This window comes from Pundamilia nyererei, unplaced genomic scaffold (assembly GCF_000239375.1).
Source record: "Pundamilia nyererei isolate P.nyererei 1_Seehausen unplaced genomic scaffold, PunNye1.0 scaffold00087, whole genome shotgun sequence".
In the NCBI taxonomy this organism is placed as follows: domain Eukaryota; kingdom Metazoa; phylum Chordata; class Actinopteri; order Cichliformes; family Cichlidae; genus Pundamilia; species Pundamilia nyererei.
The window spans coordinates 1104494-1132397 of NW_005187488.1; the positions used below are offsets into that span (position 1 = coordinate 1104494).

At 41.1% G+C, this 27904-nt stretch overlaps 1 long non-coding RNA gene across 2 annotated transcripts in view; it reads left to right on the top strand.

Annotated features, from left to right (window-relative positions):
- Window positions 1-27904, top strand: part of LOC106456293 (uncharacterized) — a 37403-nt gene that overhangs the window by 3310 nt on the left and 6189 nt on the right. Inside the window, exons 1-2 of one of the 2 annotated variants that reach the window (XR_001290447.1) lie at window positions 24651-24796; window positions 26381-26571. This is a non-coding gene — a long non-coding RNA (uncharacterized LOC106456293). Of the gene's footprint in view, window positions 1-24650; window positions 24797-26380; window positions 26572-27904 lie in introns of those variants that run through there. The other variant, XR_001290446.1, reaches the window with a different exon arrangement.

Here is a 27904-nt window from a genome sequence, read left to right on the forward strand (position 1 = left end):
GACACGATGGCCTCTTTTAAAAAACAGCTTAAAACTCATCTGTTTAGACAGGCATTTGGGTAATATGTTGTCTTATTTTATATTTATATTGTACTATTGCTTGTTTGATATGCTTTTATATTTCTTCTAATATTGTTCGTTTGACATGTTTTTATGTGAAGCACTTTGTAACAGCGTTTTTTGTCTTAAAAAGTGCTATATAAATAAATTTTACTTACTACTTACTACTATAAAACAGCAGCGAGGTTTGACGAAATGCCGCAGACTGAACAGCAGGTATATCGTCCCCTCGATGTCCACCTTTGTTCTAGCATTCATGTTGCATACTAATTAAGTCACGGGACACTCGGCCATGTTACCGACCACGCACATTAAATGGTACTAGATTGTAATGGAAAACGAGTCGATCTGAGTAGGTACTAATGGAAAAGGGGCTTAAGTTTCCTGAAGAAGTTTGACCTCTCATCTGAGAAACCTCTTTAGTTATAAGACCAAGAGAAGTAAGATGGCCTAAAAGAAGGTTGAAAGAAGTCATCTGTGTCCACTGTGAACAACCAGCCTTGAACAGGTTGCTTATGACACCAGCTGTCTGCCATCTACAGCCCAGTTTTTAGATCCACTCACATCTTGCATCCACATGATCAGTCATATGATGGGGTGAGGCAAGGTCTCACACTGGTTTCACCCAAAATTCGTGCGATGAGGCACATGATTAATAATGAGCCAAAGACCCTCTTAAGGGGCAACTCCCACTATTGCTCAAATATCTGGAACTCTCCACCATTTGATCTTAGAACTGAAGAAGCTTCTCAGATGAGCGGTGAAACATCTTCAGGAAACTTAAAAAAGTCCAGCCGCTTTTCTTTCCAAGCTCCTTGTTAAGACAAACATCTAAAGAGACAATCTCCATGAGGAGAATGGGCAGACTGATTGGAGCTGCAGAAGAGCATCTCTGAATGCAGAAAATGTCGATCATTGAAGCAGATGGGCTACAGCAGCAGAAGACCACAATAGATGCCACTGTCAGCTAAGAGTTTAGATTTAACAAGGGCTCAAAATGGGACAATAAAAGACTGGAAAAATGATGCTGCAGTGTTAGGATGGGAGGGTCAGAATTTAATGTAAATCACATAAAATCATGGATCTACCCGACTTGTATCAACAGTTCACGTTGCTGCTGCTGGTGTAATGGTGTGGGAGATATTTTCTTGACACACTGAGTAAAGTTGCTTTCTTGAACATTACAGTGAGTTCACTGTCCTCAAATAACCTCCATAGTCACCAGATCTCAATCCATTACACCACCTTTGGTATGTGGTGCAGCAGGAGATTTGCATCATGAATGTGCAGCCGACAAATCTGTTGCAACTTTGTGATGCCATCATGCCAACATGGACCAGAATCTGACGAAGCTTTTTGGATGAAGAAGGCAGTTCTGACAGCAAAAGTGGGTCCAACCTGCTACTAGCAAGTCGTACCTAATGAACTGTCTAGGAAATGTATCTGCTTAATATATATATAAAGATCCAGCCTCAGAAACATGAAACGTAGCTGCTGACATTTGTTTTAAAGGATGTGATTTCTGTCAAATATGAGTATCACCCTGAGGAAGTCAGATTCAAAAATATTTCCTATTCCTCGAGTAAGGAATGGAATTTCATTTGCATTGCTATAATTACATCAGCTCTTGGCTTGTCTGACACACTGAGACCTTGTACCTCTCGCTGGAGCTGTTTTGCAGTAAACGGTGTGTGTGTTGGACTGTAACTTGGAGACCTGTGTGATTTCCAGCCAAATTCAAAGTGAGCCAAACTCCACTGCAGCAACTGCACACATACTTAGAGGCCCAGGGATGCACAGAGGTCTGCTGTTATGTAATCTGTGTTTTTCAGTCTTGGAAACTGGAACAGATTAAAGTAAAGCAGCTGATTCTCCTGAAAACTTTACTTTGCTGCCAGATTCGGCTTTTCTCTCACTTAACGGCATGGTTATTATCAGATGACATCACCTTCCTCTTTGGGAGTGTGCAGCCCTGTTTGCATTTTCTCTTTCTGTGTTGTCAGTGTGTTTTGATAGGCACCGAGACTGTTTAGAAATATGTTGATGAGAAATATGAGTCAGGCACTAGATGCAGCATCCATCTAACTGTAAAATAGTAAGCAATTTAGCCATCTTACTGACGTTATCAGTGGTGCCAAGAACAGTGTTTTCAGACCACATTTTTTCAGTAATGTGGAGCCATTACTCATCCAAATGTAATGAGATAGCATGAGTTTCCTTCCATTAGTTGTTAGTTATTGCTTGGTGATATTAATTGTGTGTTCACATGGACTTCTCAATGAACAATGATGCCTCATTGGTATTTGTTGCACCTATTTTTAATATTTGTCAGCATAGTTGAGGTGGCTAAGCTATCATTATAATATCATTTCATTTCTGTGTTTTTTACTGCATTGCAGCTTATCCTTCTCTGTATATAAAAGATGGAAGTGGCATCCGGGGAAAATGAAGCCAACATAGAAGTTCTTTAAACCGAGTTATTTTAATGTCAAACAGAAGGGCCACTCCTCAGATTGCAAGAAGGAGAGTTGCTCTTGTATAGACGTTTATGGGAAATGGCCATTGTGGCTCCCTTTCTCTGTGACCTCAGTGAATACTTTCATGATTACTTTATGGATTCAGTTACTAGTTTTAGGTCTTTCTAAATAAACATAAAGTCCATTTTGTAAATTATCAAATTAAAGACAGCTGGATTCTTCAGAGTATGGTCATTAGCTCACTGAATTAAAAGTACAGTGTTGCAGTGGTAAATGGAGTCTTCTTCACACACTAAGGTTAATTATGGAGTTCCACAGGGTTCCATGCTAGGACCTTTTCTGTTTATATTATAGATGTTTCCCTTAGACAGTAATCATTCGAAGTTATAGCATACATTTTCATTACTATGCAGATTATACCCAGTTATCTGTCCGTGAAGTCAGATAACACACACCAATTAGTTAAGCTGCAGAAATGTCTTAAAGATATAAAGGTTCATGGGAAGTCCCTCAGGAGCCTAAATCTATTGCAGCATAACTCCGGAAGGATTGAGGGTCACCTGATCCAGCCCTAACTATAAGCCTTCTCAAAAAGGAAAGTTTTAAGCCTAATTTTAAAAGCAGAGAGTGTCTGTGTCTGAAATCCAAACCGGGAGCTGGTTTCAACAATTACACCGTTAATTCTTGCAAATGACAAGGACACAGCTTTCCTGTCTTTGCGCTGACACATACTCTGTGACTGAGACGTTATAGTAAAAAGGAGGTCCGGTTTTAGTCATGCTGAACTGACCAGACTGAAAACTTATAGCAAACATACAGAAAACGCACTCTTACGTCCGTGCTCTGCACATTCTTCTGTGATTTGAGCCATGACACAACATAATAGATACAAAACATAGATCCACCAGGGTCACTACAGTTTTAGCCAGATAAGTACAAAGTTTTACCACATCGATAGTAGTTTATTGGTCATCTTCTTAATAATTTTACTGTTGCTGGCAGATTTGAGGTCAGTGTCCTTAGAAAGGAGTGTTTGGGGTGCTTTCTGCTGTGTCTGGCTGTTATGTAACAGTATTGGTCACTCTAGGAAGTGATGTCATCGACTATGCTTGTAAAATATACATTTCTAAAATGAAAAGTTTTAGAACGCAACATGATCCAAGTCAAACAGATTCCAGCCTCCTCTCAGTTCACCAAAAGTGTATTCCTTTGTCACAGTGTAGCTTTTCGAGCTGCTCTTCAACCCACATTCAGATGGAAAACAAGCTGCTGAATACCGTAGCCGGTCAGCCTTTGCATTTCTACACGCAGAGGACATGAATGCATGCTGTAGCAGAGTGCGGCGAGTATTGTCATGCGCTGCTTTGTTTACAGCAGTCCTCATCAAAGCAGGACGGACCGGCTGGATTAGAGCTCGTTCTCACACAAGAGTTCGATGCTCCACACAGGGGGCCAAGAAGAGGGCAGGATTTAAAGTTAAGTCTACTGGCTTTATAGACACAGAACATACAACTATATACTTTACTTGCTGATCTTATTATCTCTGGTTGTTAGCTGTGCTCCCATTTCTAACACATGTCACACCATAGATCTGATAGCTCTGTGTGGACTAGTAGGTAGTTGGGATGGACTGCAGCCCTCCTGTGACCTGGATGGATGATTACATGAGATCTGAATATAATATTAAGCATGGAAGCTTATGGATGTTCCTTATGAGGATATTTTAATAAACCAAGCAAATATTCAGTGATTTCAGCTAGTCTGATTTAAAAATGTTGCGTATGTGCTGTTTTATTTTGTCTTTAACGTTAAATCTGTGGGGGTTTTGGCTTTTGGAATACCAAAATAAGCAATTTGAAGATGCCATCTTGTGCTCCTGAATACTGGTGTTGATAATCTTTTGTTAACGGGGGCATCAACCTGGATTTCTTGGTGCCGGAGTTTTGATTAATGACCCTGGCTGCAGAGTTGTAACCTAGATACCAAAAATACCAGTGACATGACAGAGGAGACGCTTACTTATGTAGGACTGATTTAAAGTTGTATCTGTGTTTCTTATGTTTAAGAGGAATTATCCTCAATGGAAAGTCCAAGGACTCACCAATCAGTGTTCAGATGCGTTAAAATCTCCCTGCATTCAGACCCTGTGTTGCAATCAGTCACACTGATGAGCCGTTTCATCCACAGTTAAAGAAACTCACATCTGACCTCTGGTTTTAAAACTGTCCCATACACTGTTTTACTTTTTAAATAATTGGCTACAAAAGTAGAAATTTATTCCATTTTGGGCAAGAAAAAGGTTTAAGGCTGGTTCTAAAACTGAGTCAGTCCTCTACGGTTGCAACGATTCACCGAATAACTCAATTACACAAAATCCTCGATGCAAATTCTTTGCTCTGATGCTGCATTTAATCCACGACTCTGTAGCATTCAGTTGTCACCATGTAAACATGACCGCTTCACCCAAATTTTTTGACTAAAAAACAGACCTGCAATAAGCGTATTTAGGAGCCACCACATGTCTCCACAAAAAGACTGATAACAGAAGAGCAACAGTGGCGTCTACACATATGTAGTAAAGAGCTAAAAGGTGGAGCTGTTACTGGGAAGGTGAGCTCAGGTGGAGTAAAAGAAAATGTTTTTTCTATATCATCCAGGGATGCGTTCGTTACTGTAATTGCCATCAAAACTTGCAATGGGAAAAGGCTGACAGCAGGCCTTCAACAATCCACCACCTGTACAACAAGCTCCAACGTGAAGGAAAAATTACTTTTCACGTGCTCCCATCTACCACCGTTTGTTTTACACTTTCAGTAAAGCTATAGAAGTTAAAATAAAGATCAAATCAAATCACTTTTATTGTCACATCACATGTGTAGGTACATTGGTACAGTACATGTGAGTGAAATTCTTGTGTGCGAGCTTCACAAGCAACAGAGGTGTGCAAAATACAATAATGTAAACAAGCAAAATACAAGAATGGCTACATCTGAAACTAATAAATATATGTACAATATATAATATAATAGTATATATAATATGTATATATGCAGAACTGTCAATGTAGTTTGGCAGTTTTCTGAAAGCCGTCCCACTTTTTCTACTGCAGTGATACCTGCAAAAAGCAGGGCCGAGTCTAAAGGGGGGGCATGGGGTGCACCACAGCATATTTATTTAAAGGCTTTAGTAGTCTTATTTAGATTAATATAAATATAAATACATTATTTAAATTGTAGGAATATTTAAAAAAATATGGGAGTTTTAGTCTGGACACTGAATTATTATTAATTATTAAGATCTCCACCATCAGAACGTCTGTTTTCTGCAGCACTGAGCCACTGGTACTTATATAGAGCTTTTCTACTCCAACTAAACAGTCAAAGCATTGTTTTTACTACACGCCTCATTATCCATACACATAAATACATGCTTTCTAATGATAGCACACACACTGTTAAACTCTGATGGATTGCACGAGGTTCAGATGCTTCCAAAAGCACTCTGATGTGCAGATTGAGTGAGGTGCGGATGGAACCACCTACCTTCCTGCTCTGCTCCTGAACTAATACAGCTTTTGGTGCCTTCTGCCTTTTTTGACTGCTAACAGTTAGTTATGCTAAATGTTTATTCATATAGTGTGTGGTCCAGTTTCGGTGAGTGAAAGTGTTTGTTTGTTTGTTTGTTTGTTTGTTTTTTACATTTATTTGTGTATTTCTTTTATTTATATGTGTGTCTGTGCATGCCCTCATAAAGTCTATGCACGTAGCTTGTTAACTAAGTTCTCACACTAGTGGCTACGCCCGTTTTTTTATACTTTAATCTAGGCTTTATTCTTTGTGTCAACTCTGTTTACAGTATTCACTTATGTACACATATGTATCTTTTATTATCAACATTTCTTCCCACCAGAACAATACTTATTCCACAGCATAATTAGTCCATGTCATGTGAAAATATTTGAGAAAACTGCTTAACACTCTTGCCTCCGGAAACACTTCTTACTTTAAAGCAATTGCTTTCAGCTTCTGCCCACTCATATTTAAATGTTTAAATAAAAGGCTTCAAATTTTTAAAATACTTTCTAGTATTAAAGCAGCATATCCAGTTAGGACCTACTTCATCTTTCAACTCTTGAACTCCACCATGAATTCCAGGAGTTTATTTAAAAAGTCCCTTAAAAGACTGAAAAGTTTTTTTCTTTTCTACACATTTCAGAGTTTCATTGAAGCTTTGGCACAGACGCCAGACTCTTGCAGCTGCAGCTTTTATATCAAACAGAAAACTCAACTTACTGCTTTTTTTTAATGTGTGTGAGTCACTGAATGTTTTTTTCCCCCCATGACACACCTCTCTTTCTGATTTCTCCTCTCAACGCTAGCACCCGACATCGTTTATGCCCCTAAATGATACACGGATGTAAACACACCCAGGAGGTCCTGGGAACCTTGGCTGCTGTCAGTTACATCGACAGGTAGACGTTCAGCAACTGTAGTACGGGGAGCAACTTCAGGGAGCAGGAGGTGAACCTTGTTCCACTTTCCCAGGTTCTCCTGGAGAGATGAGTCACACTCGGCAAACAATGTGTTTGGTTTTGCTGTCAGCTTACCTCAGGCGTGGAGGGAGAGAACAGACGCAAACTGTTTGACTGACCTACATTCTGTGTTTATGTGTCCTGCCACTGTGCTGTGGAAGGTCTTGCGTTTGAAAGGAAACATGCCTACACATTTAATGAGCCGCTTTCAGAATTCCTTTGTTGAGCTGACAGAGGCGAGGTGGAGCGGGAGACGAATAGACACCTTTTGTTTGCTTGTAGTATTTAAAGCTGAAGCCCACATGCGTTCTGGTGACGCTCGTGTCAAATAAAATGAGTAATCGGGCATGTCTTAGCAGTATTGTCATAAGCACAAGGAGCCGCTGTTGGTGGCCTTAACCCAAGTTCTTAAAAGCTTCAGTCCCAGATTATTTAAAGCTTATTTATTTTGTTGTAAAGTATTTTATCACTTCAGAAAAGAAACAAGCTGAGCCACTCAGCACAGTACCTGAACACCTCGGCTTCCGGGTTGCTTTTAAGTAAAACGGTTTTATTGTCTCTCAAATGTGTCTGTTCACATACACAATTATGGTTGGACAGAAACGCTCCGGTGCAGTCGTACAAAATCCTGACAGTGTTTTGCTAGAAGCAGATGACGTGAGCGTTTGGAGGGTGGTTGGCAAGTGGGCCGGAACAGATCAAAAATAAAGCATGAAAAGCACTCGGGGACTCCAGTGCTCACTTTTCATTGTTTTTAGCATTTGGTTTCACCTCAGCTCTTTGTATGGTGTAACTTTGCATTCAGGCCAACAAAAGCACTGAGACCCAAAGAGTGGCCCACAGACCCACCGTACTACATACTTTGTAGACCCCCTCCATCTGGCACCAGAGCTCACTGCAAGCAAACGGGCCATCCCCAGATTGGAGCGGACAGCGAACACGCCACCTCATGAATCCAGCTGTAGTTTCTGGGGGATCCAGTAATATTTACATATCAAATGGTTCCATTAACATGTAGGCAAAGACAAAATTACCATGTCGCATGTTTCTCATGCAAATTCCTTGGTTCACCTTGAAGGTTTGTAAGAGTGCCCTAAACAACAATAAAAGGCACAAAACCATTTTACTTTAACAATTTTGCTGCTATTGTGTAGTAAGACTAACACATTTGTTTAAAATCATATTCACTTTTTTTTTTTACAGTGCAGAAGATAGGTCTTTCTTTGAGTCTGTGTGGAAGGAGAGGGGGTAGTTATCACTGACTCCAGCCCACACAGAGACCTGTGATAAAGAAGCCTTTCACAGGACTCCCTGTGAAAAACTAAGTACACCTCCATTTTCAGTAACTTGTTAGGAGCACATTTAGCAGCAGTGAGTTGAAGTAATGGCTTTCTATATGACTTCATGACTTTCTCACATCACTTTGGGGGAATTTTGGCCCACTTCTTCACAGCGTTGCTTCAGTTCATTGAGGTTTGCAGGCATTCATTTATGGACAGCTCTTTTAACATGGACGTCCGTCAGGTTGCGGTCTGCCCATTGCAGCGCCTCGAGTCGTTTCTTTTTCAGCAATTATGTTGGAGATTTTTCACTGTGCTTTGGATCTGTTACTGCTAAGCTTCAGCTGTCAGACGGGTGGCTTCAGATATGACTCTAAAATACTTTGGGATACAGAGGAGTTCATGTTCAACTCAATGACTGCAAGGTGTCCTGTGGCTATAAAACAAGCCAAAATTATCACCCCTCCACCACCGTGCCTGACAGTTGGTATGAGGTGTTTGTGCCAATATAGTGGTGCAAGCCATTATGACCAAACACTGTCTTTAACTGCGTGCTCATAGTGAAAGTGCCAAAGAGAACTAAACATCAAGCACCGCTTGAGCCATTGTTAACAGTCTTTTTATTTTTGGCAAATACCTGCAGATGAATTGGCTTTCTCAATTACTTTAGTGGGTTTGCAATTGAAGACATGAAGAACATTAAAGTAAATGTGGCATATTTATGACAGAAATTTAAACACACTTATGGAGACAGGAATGGTATGTGCCCAGTGTCTGAAATGAGCTTAAAATAATACACTTCAAGGGATCACAAGCAGAAGCAGATGGTGTTAAAAGGTAACAAGTGCAAAAATACCACATTATAGAAAGCCACAAATGTGCAGTTGCATATTATGTGACAGCATTGCAGCTAAACAATGGTGTGTTGTCTCTCAGGTTGGAATAGTCAGGGACTTATAACCTTATTTTTCAGTAAAATGACTGCCTGTAGCCTCATTATTGACCATCATAAAGCTCACTGATGGTTGCACTGTACATCTCAACAGCATTATCATTTACTCACATTATTGTAAACTTGTTAATAGCAGCCCACACATTCAATTTTCTTTCTTTCATCTTTGATATTAAAGTAGGTGGCTTTGGTGCTCACTGTCAGAGCAGATCTTCCTGAGACATTTCCATGAGATGGCCAGAATGCATGGCTTTGCTTTGCAGGTGTTATAAGCCTTAGAGGAACAGCAGCTTATGCCGTCTGGCACACGGAAAAACATTAAATGCACCTAGGCTGGGTAATGATTGCGGTCAATATACATTTGCATGTGGAAAGAACTCAGACCAGATGAATGACTGTAGAGTTTTTTTCCTGCAAATTAACATAAAAGAACGTAATAGCTACGCTTGTTGTGGTTTCAACTTATTTATTCTACATGAAGTATTTTCTGGATAATCATGTGGTAAGCAGTTGGTGTAAAACATCACTGTGCTCTATTTCTCTCTGTTGTCTTACTGAAAGGCGAAAAAATACCAAAATGCAGTTTTATATGCTGATCCATGCCCTTTGCAACTTAAACATCCTCATGCTGTACAGATGTTTTATTTCCCACAGCAATGAAAAGCCAATCAGATTACAGCATCCAGCTTTGACATCCATTTATGACACAGAGGAGCGGGTGGTGTAACACGTGTTGAGTTCACGGTGCAGTTTAATGATCATTAAAGCACTGCTAATGAAATATTTATGGTGTCTTGCCAGTGCCAACTCTCTCCATCACTTGCTCATCAGGGGTTGGAGGTCAGCTGCTGTCTGCCTGGCAACACTCATTAGACTGATTAAAAGTCCTCGCAGAAGGTTAATGTAGTTTCACTCCCGCAGTGTCGCTAGCCTGCGTACTGTCAACGCGTGCTTCGCCAAATGAAAAGTCGTTTTAGTAAAGAGGTGAGAGGAGCGGCAGGCTTTTTAGCTTTACGTGGAAACACCTTTCTCACACGCTGGTGTTTTTTTAAAGCCAGGGTGAAAGCTGCCAGTCTCCAGTAACAAGCACGAGCACGTCTGGGGCTCGCACACTGCGCTTAGGTGCGACAGGACTCTGACACCTCGTCTTCACTACCTTTCGAGACAGGTTGTCGCTCAGGATCTCCAGCTGTCAGTCTGGACGATCACTCGGAGTTGGTGAAGGCTTGAGGCAAGGCAGTAGCTAATTTCCGTCGAAGTTAGTGTTTTCAGTGACATTTAAAGGTTTTATCAATAAGCATGGCCTTTAAATGAAACCTGTAGACTGAATTTTGTGGTATTTTCAAGCACATTCACCTTATTTCCCACTCAGGTCTGATGGGGAGCCTCAGGCACTGTGATCCGGCTCCCTTTTGATGTGCTGACTGTCCGTCCCTGGGGTGGTTTTGATTGCCTCTTTACTCCCCTCCTATGTAAGTCAATAGGAGCCAGCCTGCCATCTGTGGGAATTGATACCTCTGCTGAATCATACTATTAAAGTGCACCTCCATCTTTCCACTATCTCCGCCTGCACCCTCTCACCCCTCTCTTCCCCTCCCCCTCTCCCTACTGAAGCTGTGTTGAGGGGACACGTCTTATCTTACTTCTAGAGATGCAGGAGACGTGTTTGCCAACTGGGGCCAAGGCCGTGTTCAAGCTGGAAATAGCACAGCGTTACAGAAGTCTGAGCGTTAGTGGTGGCGGTGAGAAGATGAAATACTAACGAGTCAGATTTGAATAATCATTTAAAGGCCTCTCGGATGCCAGAACGCTGCACAGCATTCCCTAATGTGACAGGATTGTAGCAGAGACGGGGAAATCCTTGCTGTCTCGGCTTTAATGACTGCAAAGCCAGAAAAAAAAAAGAAATGCTTGTAACACATTCTTATGAATTTGATTGGTGTATTTCCAAACTACCTTTTAGTGGTCTCACTGAAAATAACCTGACATGGTGCCTGGATAGATTTGAAAACGGCGTTTTCGTCTGAAAACGCTCCGCATCCACACTAGCGTTTTCAGTCGTTTTCACAGAGTTGTGCGTCCACATTGAAACGGCCCAAAACGCTTACGTTCCAGTCCTGTGCATGCGCAAAAGCGAGCCAGAATTAAAGAATTTGAAGAAAAGCTATCTGGAGCATGTACAAACTGATATTAATCATTTTTAGGGCTGTCAAAATTGAGAGCAAACAAACAACTGCTGTATAATGCCCGCCGCTATCTTTGTTTAATTGGTCACATGACTGCATCAAATGCGTCATCGTTTTAGAAAGTCTGCGTTTTGAGCACCCACACTGCGACGGGACAGAAATGTATTCGTTTTCAAGAGTGTTTCCAAAACGCAGCTTTTTTCCTTGAGGAAAACGCCGTCTCAGTGTAGACGGGAGGCCAAAACGAAGAGAAAACGATGCGCATTAGTGTGGACGTAGCCACAGACAGACAACCATTCACACTCACTCCCGCATTCACACCTATGGGCAATTTAGATTAACCAATTAACCTATCCCCACAAAGTTGATTGTGAAATTTCTTTCCTTGTAGATATTCCACAAACTAGCTTGTTGCAATGTTTTCATGTTATTACGGTGAACTAAAAATGCCAAATTCTGCCACATCTCAGTATCATTTGCTTCTGTTTCTAGTCACATGTTTATTATAGTTGGGGTTTGGACTGTTGACCATTGGTTCTCCATTTAAATCGAGGCTGTAAGTATCTGAGAAACAATAGTTTGACATTTCTCGCAATAATATGAAATCTCATAGGAAAAGTGAGTAATTGTTACTAGCAGGCCTAAAGTGCATCTGCATGACTCGTAGAAACTAGCTGAACCAACACTCATCTTGCTCCAGTAATTAATAGAAAAACTAATAGAAAAATTACTGGACATCACACTACAGTCAATTGATTTCTTGTGTATGCATACTTGTTACTGTAGCACTGTCAAACCTTATATAAATGTGGGGTTTGCAGTCATTTGTTTGGCTGGATTGGAAGAAGCTCCTTAAACAAATGTTTATTTTTAGTTGGGATTAATGACAGCCTGTAAATTGTTACGCTCCTCACGGTTAGCTTTTTTTTCTGTTATTCTTGGAGGACAGTTGTGAAAACACTGATAGTGACTACAGAGGAACAGGAGTGGCAGCCAGCTGACACCTCCCGTCTCTAATGGAGATACAGCGTGAGGAGCAGGAGGGGATTTTGTGCTGCTGCTGACTTGTCACTGGAGCTCACAGCAGGCTCATCCTGCTCCTGATTAATGGAGCTGTCTGCTGAGCCTCGAAGGGGGGAAGAACAGCGCTGTTTTCCCATTCCCTATTTATTTGCCCACAACAGATGGGCCCCCCAGGGCCCCTGGCTCGTTTACACCTCTCCTGTATTATGTCCTCAGCATCCTTCATCTTAATCAGTGAACAGGTTCCTGCGCAGAGCCACCTAACCTACAGGTGACCTCTGTAACCTGTCCACCTTCACGAAGATACTAGATACTCTTAAAAACAACGGCTCATTAGTCCGATATCCTCGGGTCTGACTGCAGCAGGTTTTCCTCTTTCCCTTTTCAGCCTTCACTCTGCTGGAGCATGACGCACAGACAGAATGACATATCTGCTGGTGTGTTGCTGTTAAACAGACCCTTGAATGCAGGGTTTTTTTATGCCAAGGTTAGACTTCGGGTGCAGCGCTCATTTATAATGAGTAACATAGAGGGAATATATAAGTCCATATGCTTTTAGTTCTTATAATACAGTGTTATGTACAGCTGCCTGACTGAATGAATGGGAAGAGAGTCAAATCTGCAGTTTTAAAGGTCACCGAAATGTAAAAACTGCATTTGTTGAATTAATAGTGAAACAAAACCAAAAGAAAATTTTTAAGCTTTTTGACTTTGTCCTCAGCATAAGGTTTGGAAAGCTTATCTTCCCCCACAGGTTACACCTCTACTCTGAAAAACATGAGAGGAAACTTTTATAAAGGCAGTTTTGTTACTGGAGATGGATGCAGGAAATATGTCATGTACCTGCCACATTTGATGTTAAAGTATTTTCCCATATCACATTTATTTATAATGGAGTTCTTCAAGTGACCGTCTCTTCCCGCAAGTAGTGTCATTTGACCAATGTGTTCATGTCCTTTGTTGCTTGCTGCTGTTTCTGGAGGTTGTGCAAATCTAATTTTTTGTAAAATGGCGTGTTTTGCTGTTGGTGCCGCAGCTGTGACGAAGACACGAGTGTTCGATTGTGTCTGTTTTTACCACTTTTCTATAACTGAAGAAGCTCAGAAGTTCTAGTAGTTTGAAAAGATGATAGTTTGCTATTGTCCTGCTGGAGGTTTCTTCCTGTTAAAGTGGAGTTTTTCCTTCCCACTGTCACCAAGTTTTTCCTTAACCTCCTTGGACCTGCCGTCCACATATGTGGACATCACATTTTGGGTTATTTAGACCAAAATACTCAATGTTGCTCTACAACGGCCTGATATTCACTTATGAGGACATTATACTGCTACTGTTCTATCAAAATTTTAAACGAATATCCTCATATGTGGCTCTCATTTTTCTTAAAAACAAAAATAAGGTAAAAAAAAAAAATCTGGTAATTCTTTGTTTTTACATTCATCGGGCCCCAATATGCCCAAATATCAAAGAGAAATTAAAAATGCATGCCGTGGAAGAGTTTGGGTCTTAGGAGGTTAAATGTGGTTGTCTGATTGTCTGGGTTTCTTTACCTTACAATATAAAGCACCTTCGGTTGTGATTTGGCGCTACGTAAATAAAAATGAATTGAACTGCCAGCTGCTAATACTGGCTTGACTGATTGTCGGGGTGCACTGATCTGAAATGCCATTCAGTTACCACTGATGCCTTTTAGTTACTGGAAGTGATCGATGAATGTCATATTAACCTTCAGATGTTCAGTGATGATCTGCCAGCTCTGCTTATAACCACCATCATCATCACTGCCTTATCGTGTTCTACATGAAATGATAAACAATAAGATATTTAAAGTATCAGTAAAGTATTTATCTTATTTAAAGTATCAGTTAACACTGAAATAGCAGGCACTGCATATCTTACACTTGTAGAGCACAAAATAGACAAACAATAAAATCCCTCATAATGGGGAACACTTTAACACATTAATTAAGACATATTAAATCCTAGTGTAGTGCTGCGATTGGCTGGCAGCATGTCCAGTGTGTACTCTGCTCTCACCCTATGACAGCTGAGACAGGCTTCAACCCCCCTGCGACCCTGAATTGGGTAAGTGGGGGGAAAAAAATGGATAAATCCTAGTTGTGCCTTGGGCACAGAATAGTCAAGCGCTCACCCTGAATATGAATATAAAAATCATTGACTCCTGCTCATTAAAAAGAAGGATTTACTGCCGCTTCCATCACATATGCTGGTAAACTGATTATGTTTGGATCACAATAAGCTATCTAATGATATCACATAGCCTGAGTGGGGTTAATAATGGGTTATGAAAATGAAGGCCACAAATTACACATTTTTTAATATTTGCTTTCAGGTAATAAATAAAATATTTAAAATGAGACTCAAAGCTCAAAGGAAGAGCAAATATTCACATGTGGGAATCTGAAACAAACAGTTTTTGTTTGTTCTCAAATTACTGATTGAAACTTAGAAGGGGTTCGTTTAATTCAGGGAAGCCGTCCCCTCGTCTGCTCATGGACCGTTTTGAGGATTTTCTCATGCAAGCATCAAATATCCACGATTTCTGTGTGTTTTCTTTGATCATCACTTGTAAATTCAGCAAGAAGAAAAGTCCTGATTTGAAAATTAAATTACGATGGCACCGTAGCCTGCCACACTCCATAGTTACCATTTTGCTGCATTCAACCAAGCCCTGATTAGCACCATTCGCAAAATGAACTGAGACTTCAAACAGAAACCAGAAAATTTCTGTTACCAAATTTTTTTTCTGGTGCAGTTTCTACATAGTCATATGCAAATGCAGCTGTTTAGACGTTTATACACTCATCGTGTGGTAAACTGGGGCTTTTTGTGATTTCTTTGAACTGCTTTTCCAGGGTAGAGTCATTGTTTAAAAAACAACAGGGTGCATGTTTGAATTTATTAATTTATTAAATATTTTCTCTAATCCACACAGTGTCAAAAGTATAGATGTATACAAGCATTCCCATAAATGTTTCATTCAACGTCCCTTAGCAAGTTACACCTCAGCCAGACCCTTTTGGTAGCCACCAACAAGCTTCCAGCCTAATTCTGGCTGGATTTTTGACCACTCTTCATGACAGAATTGGTAGAGTTCATTTAGATGTGTTGATTTCCTGGGACCGACACAGCTTTGAAACACAGTCCACACCAGCATCACTGTCCACACAGTGAAGCCAGGAGCCGACCAAGAACCAAGAAAGACGCCCCTGCTCCAAAGTCGACACCCTCGTGGTTGACTGAAACTGCTCACACCGACAAGCCAAATGCTTTCTGGAGAAGTGTTTTATAGCACAAGATGAAAATGGAGGTAATTGGCCACAATGAGGCATATGTGGAGAAATAATGTTGAAGCTTTCAAACCGTAGAGCACTGTACCAGCTTCAGGCATGGTGGTGGTAGCATGATGCTCTTGGGCTGCTTTGCTGCCAGTGGTACTGATAAATTTCACAAAGTGGATGGAATAACGAAGGGCAAATTTGGTGAAACCACCTCCAAATTCTTCATCACCTCAAATCAACAGCTAGATCGTTAACACTTGGACACAGCTGGATGTTCCCAAACATATATCAGAACAGGTTTAGGAATGAATAAAGCAAGCTAAGACTACTCTTAAATGCCGAGTCTGTGCCAGGAAACCAAACCAGTTAAAAGGAACTTTTCCAATTCTGCCAAGAAGAGTGGTCAAATATCCAGCCAGCATTATAGTAGACTGTCAAAGCGTCTGGTTGAGGATCAACTTGCTAAGGGACAGTATTAGTCGGGGTGTTTTTATATATTGGAGCCTGTATGCATACTTTTGACCATGTGTGGATAACAGAAAACACAAAATAAATTCAAACAATCACATTCATGACCATGATGGAGTGTACTAAACTCACAACTGTGTGTTTACAGACACCATATAAAGACATACATTTATTTCCTACATGGTGACAAGTAAACAGCTTTTAATGTATGTAATCCAAACAAGCTTGCAGTTTTCTTTGTAAAGACTGACACTTTCTGTCCCCGAGGATTAATTAATGAATAGAATTTGGCTGTGTTGCAGGTGCACTGAAAGTAGTAAGTTGCTCCATCAGCCATCCAACTCTCACAGTTTTCAATGCATTTAGTATTTTTAATGTGTGCCAGATAAATTATTTTTGTCTGATTACATTTATGGACTTGTGAATCTAATCATCAGGTTCTGCCAAATGAGACAAATTCAGCACCAGGCTGGAAAAATGCCTCGTCTGTGCTCTGCCACGTCTCGTGAGCCTTTCATTCACACAGCAGATTGTCCGCGCTTGTCTAAGATTCACGAGAAATTGTGCACATCTCGGATCAAGGCGACGGTTTAAAACTCCCCATTAATTGTTGTAAACGCACAAATGGAATCTTTTGTTTCACACTCGGATTTGGAGAATTGAGCGGGCCTCATCCTCCCGTGGTGACATTGGACATTGTTTCCTCTTCCTGCTGATGGCTGTTGTTCTTTTCACTATCGTAGAGAAGCAGGCTGGGACTTTTTTCAGTTGCTGCTGATTCACCACAGATTAGATTGCTGTTCTTATGTGTGAGATTGCTCAGTTGCACTGTAACATTACACGAAGCCCCGAGGTGTAAAGGAAGTTCTCTTTTTTTTATAGCTGTTTTAACAGCAGCACATAAAGAAAAAGACTCTTTGATGTGTTGGTTTACTTTGATAAGCCGTGTCCAAAGCATTCGTGACAGATTTGGTGAAACCCCAACAGCTGATCGTGTTTAGTAGCTTACTTCCATCGATCATTTACCCCCGAGGTTAAACTCTTGCTACTCTCTGACTGATCTTGGCACTTTTTCGACTTACTGGCAAGAGAAACAGATGCTTCATTTATGGAGAATTAGCAGCATCTCCAAATGTTAACTGATTAAGGATTAAAAAACAAGCAAGTAGAGTCCCTTCACTGCTCAGATGCTTTTGTCCTCTCAGTCTTACCCCCCTCCCCCGTTTTTCTTTCCTGCAGCATGCATTCTAAATATCACCAAAACTCTCAAATTCTCACCCATTTTAGCAACTATTTAAGCTGCCAAATGATTGAGATAAAAAAAACTGTCACGGAGGCAGTTTTGTTGCTTTATTGCAGAAGGAAGCAGCTTAAACGCTTCAAATGCAGTCAGATTTTCACAGAAGTGCTATTTAGCTGTGTTGCTTTTCAGTTGTTATTTCAGTTGCAAGAACACCAAAGTTTTCATATTAATATAAAAAAAAACTGTGAGTCAAAGATAGACAAAAAACATCCAGGGAAATCCATCTCCCTGCTTTTATTTCTTATATTATGTTGAAAACAAACACTACTTTTTGTCTTCCACACTCATGAAATGTGGAATTTTTATGTTTTTTAACATATTTTAACAAAAATACCTTTTTGTTTAAAAATTCTCTTTAAAATAACCTTTTGCTAATAATTTCTTCATCTTGTCCTCAGATGTTGGTATCAGTCAATTTTGTAACATTAAAGTTTCACACATTAGCCAAAAAAAAAAAACAATGTCCAAGCTTGTCATATTCAGCTTGATTCAGTTTTATTTGTTTATTGCCAAACCACAGCAGCCTCAGGGCACTTTATATTAGAAGATAAAGACTCTGTAGCAATATACAATCCACTGATCAGGAATTTAGTGAAGGTGGGAAGGAAGAATTCCCTTTTAACAGGAAGAAACTTTACCAGGCTCTAGAGATGAAGGGGGGAAAGGACAGCAAGACATGAGTATAAAAAAAAGTTAACGACGAGCAGTACAGGGTGAGAAGAGATGCATGGAAATGAAGTGCTCAGTGCATCATGGGAAGTCCCCCCAGGAACCTGAGACGCAGCATAACTGAGGGATTGTTCAGGGTCACCTGATCCAGCCCTAGCTATGAGTTTTATAGAGCCTGCATTCTCATTTGGGGACATTATATTTGGGCTTTTCCGTACCTCAAACTTCATTGTGTTCTTTTAGCCTTTGTGCCCATATTAGGGCATAATATTAAAAACAACAACAACAACTTTTTATTCAAACATGATGTTTATTTTTTAAACTTATCAAGTCCAACTAATCAAAAACCCAAACAAGAGCTCGGGTCTCAGGAGGATATCTAAAAGGATCCTAAGGGCGCCTGATCTCCTGCAGCTTAACATATTCACCATTCTTTTGTTTTTTAAGAGGTGGAACTTGTATTACATACATAAATGCATGCACAGGTATCAGATTAGTGGTAGAGACATATGCCTGCTGTAAACTACACCTGTGGTTATAAAAACTTTAATTATTTGGTGTTAAAGGAACTTAAAGTTGAATACAATTAAACAAAATTCAAGGCACTTGCTTAAACTCCAGGACCATCTTTTACTCTCTTGCTGTTGCAGAATGTGAACAACATTGAACGAAAGCTGGATTTACTGGCTTAAAGCTGGTTTATACTTCCTTCCTGATTCATTTGAATAAAATTTTATGATGGCCAGGAAACAAAACCCACCCTGGAGTACCCGCATGCTTCACGTTTCTCTGCACTTTGGTTACGTAGAGCACGTTCAGTATCGTTTCTGTTGGGTTCTGACCAACATGATTGTGGTGCTTCTCACTTTACCTGGATGGGCTTCCCAGGTATATTCTTGCATCATGTTTCACTACTATTCGGCTGACCTGGTGACTGTTACGGTTGTCCTGCATGTCACTGCAGAGTCTCTCCCCTCTTATCTACAGAAGTCCTTGTTCTGCTTTGGAAATCTCTAACCAGAACCTGCAGGAGGTGAGAAGTGGTTCACTTGCTGCTGTGCCGAGCTCTCTGAGGCTGCATAGCAGAACAAGGACTGCTGTCATTTCCTGCTGTTCAGCTCAGTGGAGTTCAGGGGAAATAGCTTTTTTAGTTTATTGCTGTGCTGCTACTGCCACAAACTCAAATAAGGACAAATAATATGAATCATCTAGACTTTCCAAATTTTAGAACCAAATGGAGCAACTTCTGATCAGCAAAGGACTCACTGGATGGAGTTAGCAACCCTCAAAAAGATTTCACAGTTTTTCAGCCTTTTTTAAATGAGGGGGTTCAGTTTGCATCGCCACTTTTTTAGCCACTTTTCCAAACTCAGCGTATACCAGCTCTGTTCCTGAGGACTTAAAAGTGTGTGCTTTGTGGACAGTAAGCTACTTAGCTGAGCAGATTATGGTAACAGAGCAGAGAAAAAAAGTTTTAATCACTTTCTTACACTTTTTCTTTTGAGTTTTCAAAAATTTAGAAATAGACGACGTCCTTGAACCTCTAAATGTTGAGTGTGAGTCTGCTAATAAATGCTTGGCAGAGTTGCTGTGTCCACTTACTGTATATATTGCGAAAATCTATGATTGGATAGTTTGGGGGAGGGGTTTAGGAAAGAGCCAATTAAGAAAGAAAATCCAGAAACCTCAATGCTGCGTGCCTTCATTCTTGCGTCCTGACGAACGCCGTGCTCGCAGCTCATCATATAGCTCGTCGTCTTTGTGTGTAATGCCCTCGGATGGCAGTCTAGCCCACCTCGGTTTAATCCCTTTGGCCCTGAGCCAACTCTAAATGCACAGATTGCCTCCTTTCACAGAGACAGCAGCGTCAGCAGGGCCCCGCCTCTCCGCTGAGCCCCCCCAACCGAGCAAACTCCCCCTCCCCGGGGGTCGCCGTCTCTCATGTCCTGAAAAGGAGGTTGAACCTGTGGGGAGCCTGTGGGTAACTGTAAAGTGGCCTGGTACTCATCAGCTGCTGGAGGTGTTTTGTCTACAGCTTTTTCATTCATTTACTCTGCAGTGTGAGTGTGCCTTTAACATTAAACAAGCAAAGGCCGACTTGTAAATATTTAGCCTTGCATGTTCGAGAGAGTTCAAAAGAGGCCGAAGAAGTGAATGAGAGGACACGCTCCTACTTCTGCAAGTCGGATAAAAGAAGCTGAAGTAACGTGTCCGTTAAACCTGCAGCGCGGTGGTCAAGAGGCAGCAATTAATCACAGCTCTGTGTCCTTATTGTTGAACAGAGGACACAGAGCTTCCTGTTTCACATGTCTCCTGAGTTGTTGATTAATGCAGTGCCTCCAGCATTATGTGAAGCCAGGTTAGTTATTGGTTGTTGCTTAAAGCAGCAGGCTTGCAGCAGAATGAGGGTCTTTGAGTGACCGCCAGCGGATGCTTGCTATAACTGCTTTAATGTTTGGATCAGTTTGTTGGTGACAGTGAGATGATTTGAATAAATTATGATTTATTTATTTTTTTTGGTGCCAGTTTAGCTAACTGGTCGAGCAGGGTGACATTCGCCCCATGGCTTAAATGCAGAGGCCCGAGTCTGAGTCCAACCTGTGGCCCTTTGCTGCGTATCCTCCCCTCGTTTCCTGTCTTGTCTTTACTTCAAATCTGTCAACAAAGACAAAACCCATCTAAATTTAAAAAAAAATCTATATAAAATTGATCAAATTTCAGTTAAAAGTTAACATTTTATCTCCATATCGTGAACATTTTTCCAGTTGCATCAAAGTGTGCATTTGCCACAATTTTCCACAATCTAACAAATTTTTTTGACCAACTTTGAGCATTAATATCGTAATAAATCATGGTTTTAATAGCAAAATGTCACCAATTTAACAGTTTAAAGATTGAGTCATGAATTCTTTTGTGTCTATTGAACCTAACAAATTTTAAAAAAAAGAAATAAAATATTAATTTGCCTGAGTTTTAATTTGGGATATTTTCTTCATCCAGCTGTTGTTTTTGTTATTCATTGCTTAAAATCGATATAAATTTTTAGGTTATTTGGGATTTTTCAGGTGACAAAATAGGAAAAATTGATGATGTAGAAGTATCAAATGGGATACATTTAGCATCAATCCGCCTCATCTGTTGTTTTTGACTCTTAAGGAGTTTTGAAGACTGGACGTTTTGCAGTGTGATCATTTCACAATCAACCAAAGGTCGGCATTTCAAAAGTGACGTAGAAGCATTTTTAGGTGGAGATAACATGACCACACCTTTCAAGTATAGAGGGTGTGACGTAACTGAAAGATGAAAGACAGCTGGGGTAGTTATCTATGCATTTGTGACGCATCACTGCAAACGTAAGACAAACATGCATTCGTATATTAATGAGAAAAGTAATCTGCATGTGGTCACGCCTCCAATGGACCCAAAAGAAAAAATCATGCCTGAAATTTCACATTATTTTCAGAGCACGTCAAGCAGCATCTTAAAATGAACAAGAATTTAAAAAAGCAGAAGCATGGTTTGAGTAGATTTCTCTCCAACACCACCACTGTTACAGCCCACAGCAAACAGGAGAACTAAAGGCCAATAAATGATGCTCGAAACAAAGGAATAAACCAGAAATAGCTATAATCTCAGCCATTTTCTTTAACTGCTGTAACGGTCTTCAACTCACCTGCCTTACCTAACCAAAAACATTTGTGAGTGGAGATTACAAAGTCATTTCAAATAAAACCCATGTTTTATTTGAGCTATCCACATTATGTTGGGTCTTTTGAGCCAGGTGGTAACACAAACGGTGGGAAAATATATCCCTGGCCCCAGTCTCCTGAAACTAGTAGACAAATTAGTAAATCGATTGCCTCAAGACCAATTAGATGTGTGCACGGTTAACTGCACACAGTCAAAGTAGCATCACAAGACACACAAGGTACAGTGAAACTAGTGAACGCACAGCACCAAAAGTGATGGCAGCAGGCTGCTCACACTGAATCAGATTCACTCTGACTGCCGAGCTGCTTCTTTTCATTTGGCAGAAACGGCAGTGAGGAGGAGACGTCAGGAGGGGCAAACAGAGGCTCCAATCCTGGGTGGAGGTTTGAACCTACTGGTTAACACAATGAAACCAAGAAAAGGTGAATTTCTCCCAATAGATGCAAACTCTATTATTCGCACTCTGGGGAAATTCACATGTACAAATGTTTTGAAAATTATTCGATCGTTTACACACTTAGAGAAAAAACGAAACTGTCTTCTTTTAAAAAAACGCTTTTTCATTAATTTCATTAGAAGATGGGTGGTTTGATACCGTTGCCATCGGGAAATTTTTAATTGTAAATCTGTATGCAGACATACGTTGCACATATGTGTGGCCGATAAAATCAATGAATGAATAATCATTTGTTTGCTTGTGTGCTTTTGGTTTGCATGTTCCACATTTTATCTAAAGTCTGTCACGCAGTCCACTGATTGACTTATCGGACGGTGCGGTCAGAAGGTCATGACCCTTAAAAAACACTGGAACTACATTAGAGGAAGTTGTGCAGCTAAACTTAACATTTTTACTGCTTTATCAATTCATAAATTTCACATCGGGACACATGTGGCTTCTTTAGATGCTTTTTTTTCTCCCCTTTGGCTACCGCAGCGATCCTTCGTTATTAAAATCTGAGTAATCAGATCTTTCATCTCTTGTGAAGTTCATTTGTCATGTGTCACATTGGTATGAAATTCATGCCTTGACTGCTTCCGCTTTATTCCCGTGTCTTCCTGAACATGCCCGGCTGAAGCTGCTGCTGCTGCTTTTGCCCTCTGGGCACAAAAATACATGAAATTCCTCGTGACGTTGGGAAAAATCAGACACGGTGCAGCTTCATTATCTACAGCATCACATGGTTCACGGTTGGGTCAATCAGAAGAACTGACATCATGGAAAATGTCAGAGCTGACGGTGAGAAGGAGAGTTTTCATGAAAACGTTTTCTAAAGTTTGAACTCTTTAAGTTCATGTTTCTCTTACGTTAGGACATTAGGGGAAATTAGGGGCCTAAAAGCAGTGGAAAGACCCAAACTTAATTTTATTGCTGGTTATCTGAGGATGATAATGGTGTCATTCTTAAGGCAGGAAATAAGCACTGTTGCATCAGCATGCTAATGTGAGGGCTGGTTGTTCCTTTATTGGATTTGTGTAGGATGTTTCTTAATGACTGGATGTGGAGATGAAAGGAGAATAAACAGGAAGAAATTCCACGAATGTCACCGGGAACAGTATCAGCGTGACCATATGAATTATATCCCTCTTACAACTATTTCTACTGTGTCATAGAACAATTTCACGCAAATGTACTCATTAGCAGAGGAAGTCAGTAAAACAAAGCACAATGTGGACAAAGCCAGTGGTTTGTCAAGTTAGATTATGACCTGACGTCCTCTAGGTGACCCCAAATCGGTAGTTTGGCTTTAAAGATTCTCGGATGTTTGCTCCATTATCCGCGTATGTTCAGTTAACCTTCACAATAAAAATACGTTAATAAAACATTTCCTGAAGCATATAATGGTAAATGGCCTGTATTTATATAGCGCTTTACTAGTCCCTAAGGACCCCAAAGCGCTTTACATATCCAGTCATCCACCCATTCACACACTGGTGAGCTACATAGTAGCCACAGCCACCCTGGGGCGCACTGACAGAGGCGAGGCTGCCGGACACTGGCGCCACCAGGCCCTCTGACCACCACCAGTAGGCAACGGGTGAAGTGTCTTGCCCAAGGACACAACGACTGAGACTGTCCAAGCCGGGGCTTGAACCGGCAACCTTCCGATTACAAGGCGAACTCCCAACTCTTGAGCCACGATCTCCCCATAAAAGGGTCCTCATTTGATCCCAGCATCATGTGAAGCACTCACCGTATTAGATTTGATTTTTAGTTTGCTGCTATCTCAGTTTATACATGTTAAAGCAGCTTTTGTAGGTATTCTGCTGGTCTGGAGAAGGGGCACCTTGACTCGAGCATTAATCCTTTCAAAAGAAATGCAGACTTAAAGTATTTTTGGCAATTAGAGAAGAGATGGAGACCCGAATCAGGTGATAAAGAATAAACCTTCTGTTTATGAGTTCTAGTCCTGAACTTTTAAAGGAAAATTCAGACACCTTGATTGGTCTGATTTATCCCTGAAGTATGGAGTGCGCACGGCTTATTAACCCCTACGCCAGTGTGTTGTGGGCTTTGTGACAACTATATATTATTACTGAAAGATGGCAAGAGTTTTAGAAAATAGGCACATGAAGGAACAGATGGGCATGTGGATAAAAGGAGAAGTGAAACGTCTCCTGGCTTCTCCACCCACCTCACAAACTCTGCCATTCTCTAAAAAACAGTAGTTCTGTCTCAGCTGTCAACACTGCCATTAGACGGCTTTTTCGTAACGATGAGACACGTCACAGCGGCACTGTGTGACACTCCTGGATGAGAATGCATTTTTTTTTCTGTATTCGCAGTTGCAGCTTGGCACATGAAAGATGGCCCATCACCTAAAGAAAAGCGGAAAATAGTGAGTAGAGATTATTGTGCAAGCAACCTCAACCGGACTGTGTCATCTGTGGGGAGAAGCTGGGCAGCAGCTAGTTTTCGCGCCAACGGTGACGTCACAACCGCAGTTGCACGCCATGTTTTAGTGTTGCTTCAGCTAATACTCCACCTGAACGCAACCTGGTAATCAGTCAAGGGAGGAGATGGAAGGCAGTTAAGGTAGAGGTGTTACGACAGATCTGTTGGTGGGCATCGCTGTAAACACACGCTGTAAACTGGTGATCGTACATGAGACACAAACGTCTAATTGGGGGCTTTTGAATAACGTATGAACTGCAAAAGAAGAAAAAATAAACTTTAATCAAAGTGAATCCAGGCTGATCGCAGCAGACCCTTGTGCTTAATATTCACACAAGATAGATGTGGTTTGAGATGTCACCTTTAGGAGAGACGCTACAGTTTATCCACACAAATCTCTATCAGTGCAAAGTTATTTTCAAAGGACAGCTCAAACGAATATCTCAGACTGCGCCGGCCGACTTTGAGTAACGACGCTGAGCTGTCGAGTAACGTGGAAATAAATGTGGATCAGCAGGCAGATTAATGATAGAAAATCCCACCCGACAACAAAATACGCATTCATGCATTATTCATGTGCTCCAGTCCACACTGGAATATACAACCGCGATCACTACCATATACACTAGTGATCACTTTCATTAGATGTAGCTCTGGTGTCATATCTCACCACGGTTTTTCCTTTTGGTTTAAATCACTCAGCTAAGGTTTCACCGAACACCTCATGTTTCCTGTATGTGTCAGATAGGGATGTTTGGTTTTGTTTTATTATGATGATTTTTTTTTCTTTTTTAAAGTACTGCTCCAAAATGAGACAATCCAAGGTTTCATGAAGGACTATCGCTGCTTGAGTCTGAACACGCCCGTTTCACCCCCTCTTTGTCCTTGCTCGTTCTGAGATGGGGGGGGGAAAAAAACCCGGGTGACCATTCATTCTGCTCCTGCACCTGTTTAGTGGCGCGTCTTTCCCGTTTTACGTCTTGAATTTACAACCTTCAGCTGGAGGGACGACCTTTCACTCGGCCTCTGTGGCAGAGAGGCAGCAGCTGTGGTGACTTCACTGGCTCCTCGTGTAAAGAAAAAAAGATGCTGAAGGCGGGTGTTGGGGGTTCTCTTCTTACACCTTGAACTTCATAGCAGCTCGATATGACACACACTGCCTCCATCAGCTGTTAGTATCTATCTGATTGAGCTGATTTCAAAGATATGAAAAAGGCGCATTCATTCCTCCCTGTGGTCTCATTTGTACCCATTCATAAGAGTCAAAGAGAGGCAGGAAGAGCTAAGTGAAATGCCCACAGTTTTTCATATGTGTGGTCCCCCTTTTCTTTTCTTTTTTTCTGCGAGAAGGGAAACATTAGCAACGCTGACTCATTACAAAGAGCAGCTGAAAAGTCTGAGCCAATTTATTTCTGGTTTGGCAGAGAAAGGATAGTGTAGCACACTTCCACTGAAATTACAGCGTCACAGTGTGAGATGAAGCCTCTGCTTTGTGAAAGGGTGATTTTTTTTTCTTTTTTCTTTTTAGGAAGCGCTCTCTCAGCCCGCTGGCTTTCCTCTGGAGCAGCTGTCGGTCAGCGTCAGTTGGTGAATCTCGGAAACACAGATCGCTAATGAGGCTGGAGCTCTCGAGGACTGCCTGGCCCTGAACTCAGCATCACACGGTGCTAAGTGACGAGGATCCCCTGCTGCACCCGGGGAGGCTTATGCATCTGAAACGTAAATATTATATACGTCACGTCGAATCAGGAGACGGGTGCTCTCGTCTGGCTTTGAGATCTCGCTGTGCTCGGGGTGGTCCTGCAAACCCAGGAAAGTCCAGGTCAGACCTTTCACCTCCCCCGGTGCCCTCCTGTTTCGCAGCTCCGCTCAAGAGGTTTTTGGGTAATGAGCTTGTTGTCGGTGATGGATAGGTCGCAGATCGCGCTGGCATCGGCACTCTTTTACATTCCTGTCGGTTCAAGTTACAACAGAGACATTAAGCAGCTGGAGTGGGATGAGTTTTAAGGGGCAGACGTTTCGTTCGGGTAGTGTGAAGCAGATGAACTTAGGTGAATGCGAGGGAAGAAAATTCAGTTGCCTTCGATTTGTCTGTGATTTTTCGTTTTAATTATCTGTGTAGCCAAGTATGTACGCAACATAAGAAAATCAACATAAATCAACATAAATCCAAATTACTGACAACCAATTTGTGAAGTGTGTTAGAATCTGAATATCCTCCAGTGAGATGGGCGAGATCCAAGCAGCTGTGTAGGTGGATAAACATGAGTAGCTGTTCCTATTGAGACAACTGAAGACATGAGTCAAAACAGAGGCAAATTCATAATCCGTAATTATGGAAAGATTAGGGATTAAAACACAACTTCAGACTCTGACTGGACCAGAATCACCTCAGAATTAAAGCTGTTTGTCACCAGATGTTGGCTGTGATACAGTTTTGTTGTTTACTATCTTTAAAGGTAGCAAAGAAGAAGCAATTTACATGATTTTTATGTATTTTGTTTTATGTAGGTATGCAGTACTGTGCAAATGTTTTGAGACACCTCTTATTTCTTGATATGTTGTTTGGAAAATGGGAAATTGGAGCCGCAATTTATTGAAGCATCTGCAAATACAGGATATCAGGCAGAGTTTGTACAATTCTGATGAACTCAAAAGTCGATATTTTGTAAGACCACCTTTGTTCTCTTAGGAGAACTTTCTTGTAACTTCTTTAAATAGTGTTTAGAAATATTTCTCCCGGCTTCTTGAAGGACATTCAAAGCTCTTTTTGCTCTGTTCTCTGTCACGGTGATCCCACAGTGCTCCAACACACTTCTTCTACCCATGTATGCTTTTACCGAATTGGCACTGTGTTTGCAATCAGTGTTGTTGCATGGGATCTCAAAATGTGATGGTAGTTTTCTCTAATTCCACTAATTCTGACAAGTTCTCCGACACCACTGCCTTAAATGCAGCTCCAAACCATGCATACAGATAGCTGTAGACACTCACTGTCGTACCTCTCATGACCTCCAACCATACTGGCGACAATTTCAATTTTTCAAAGTTG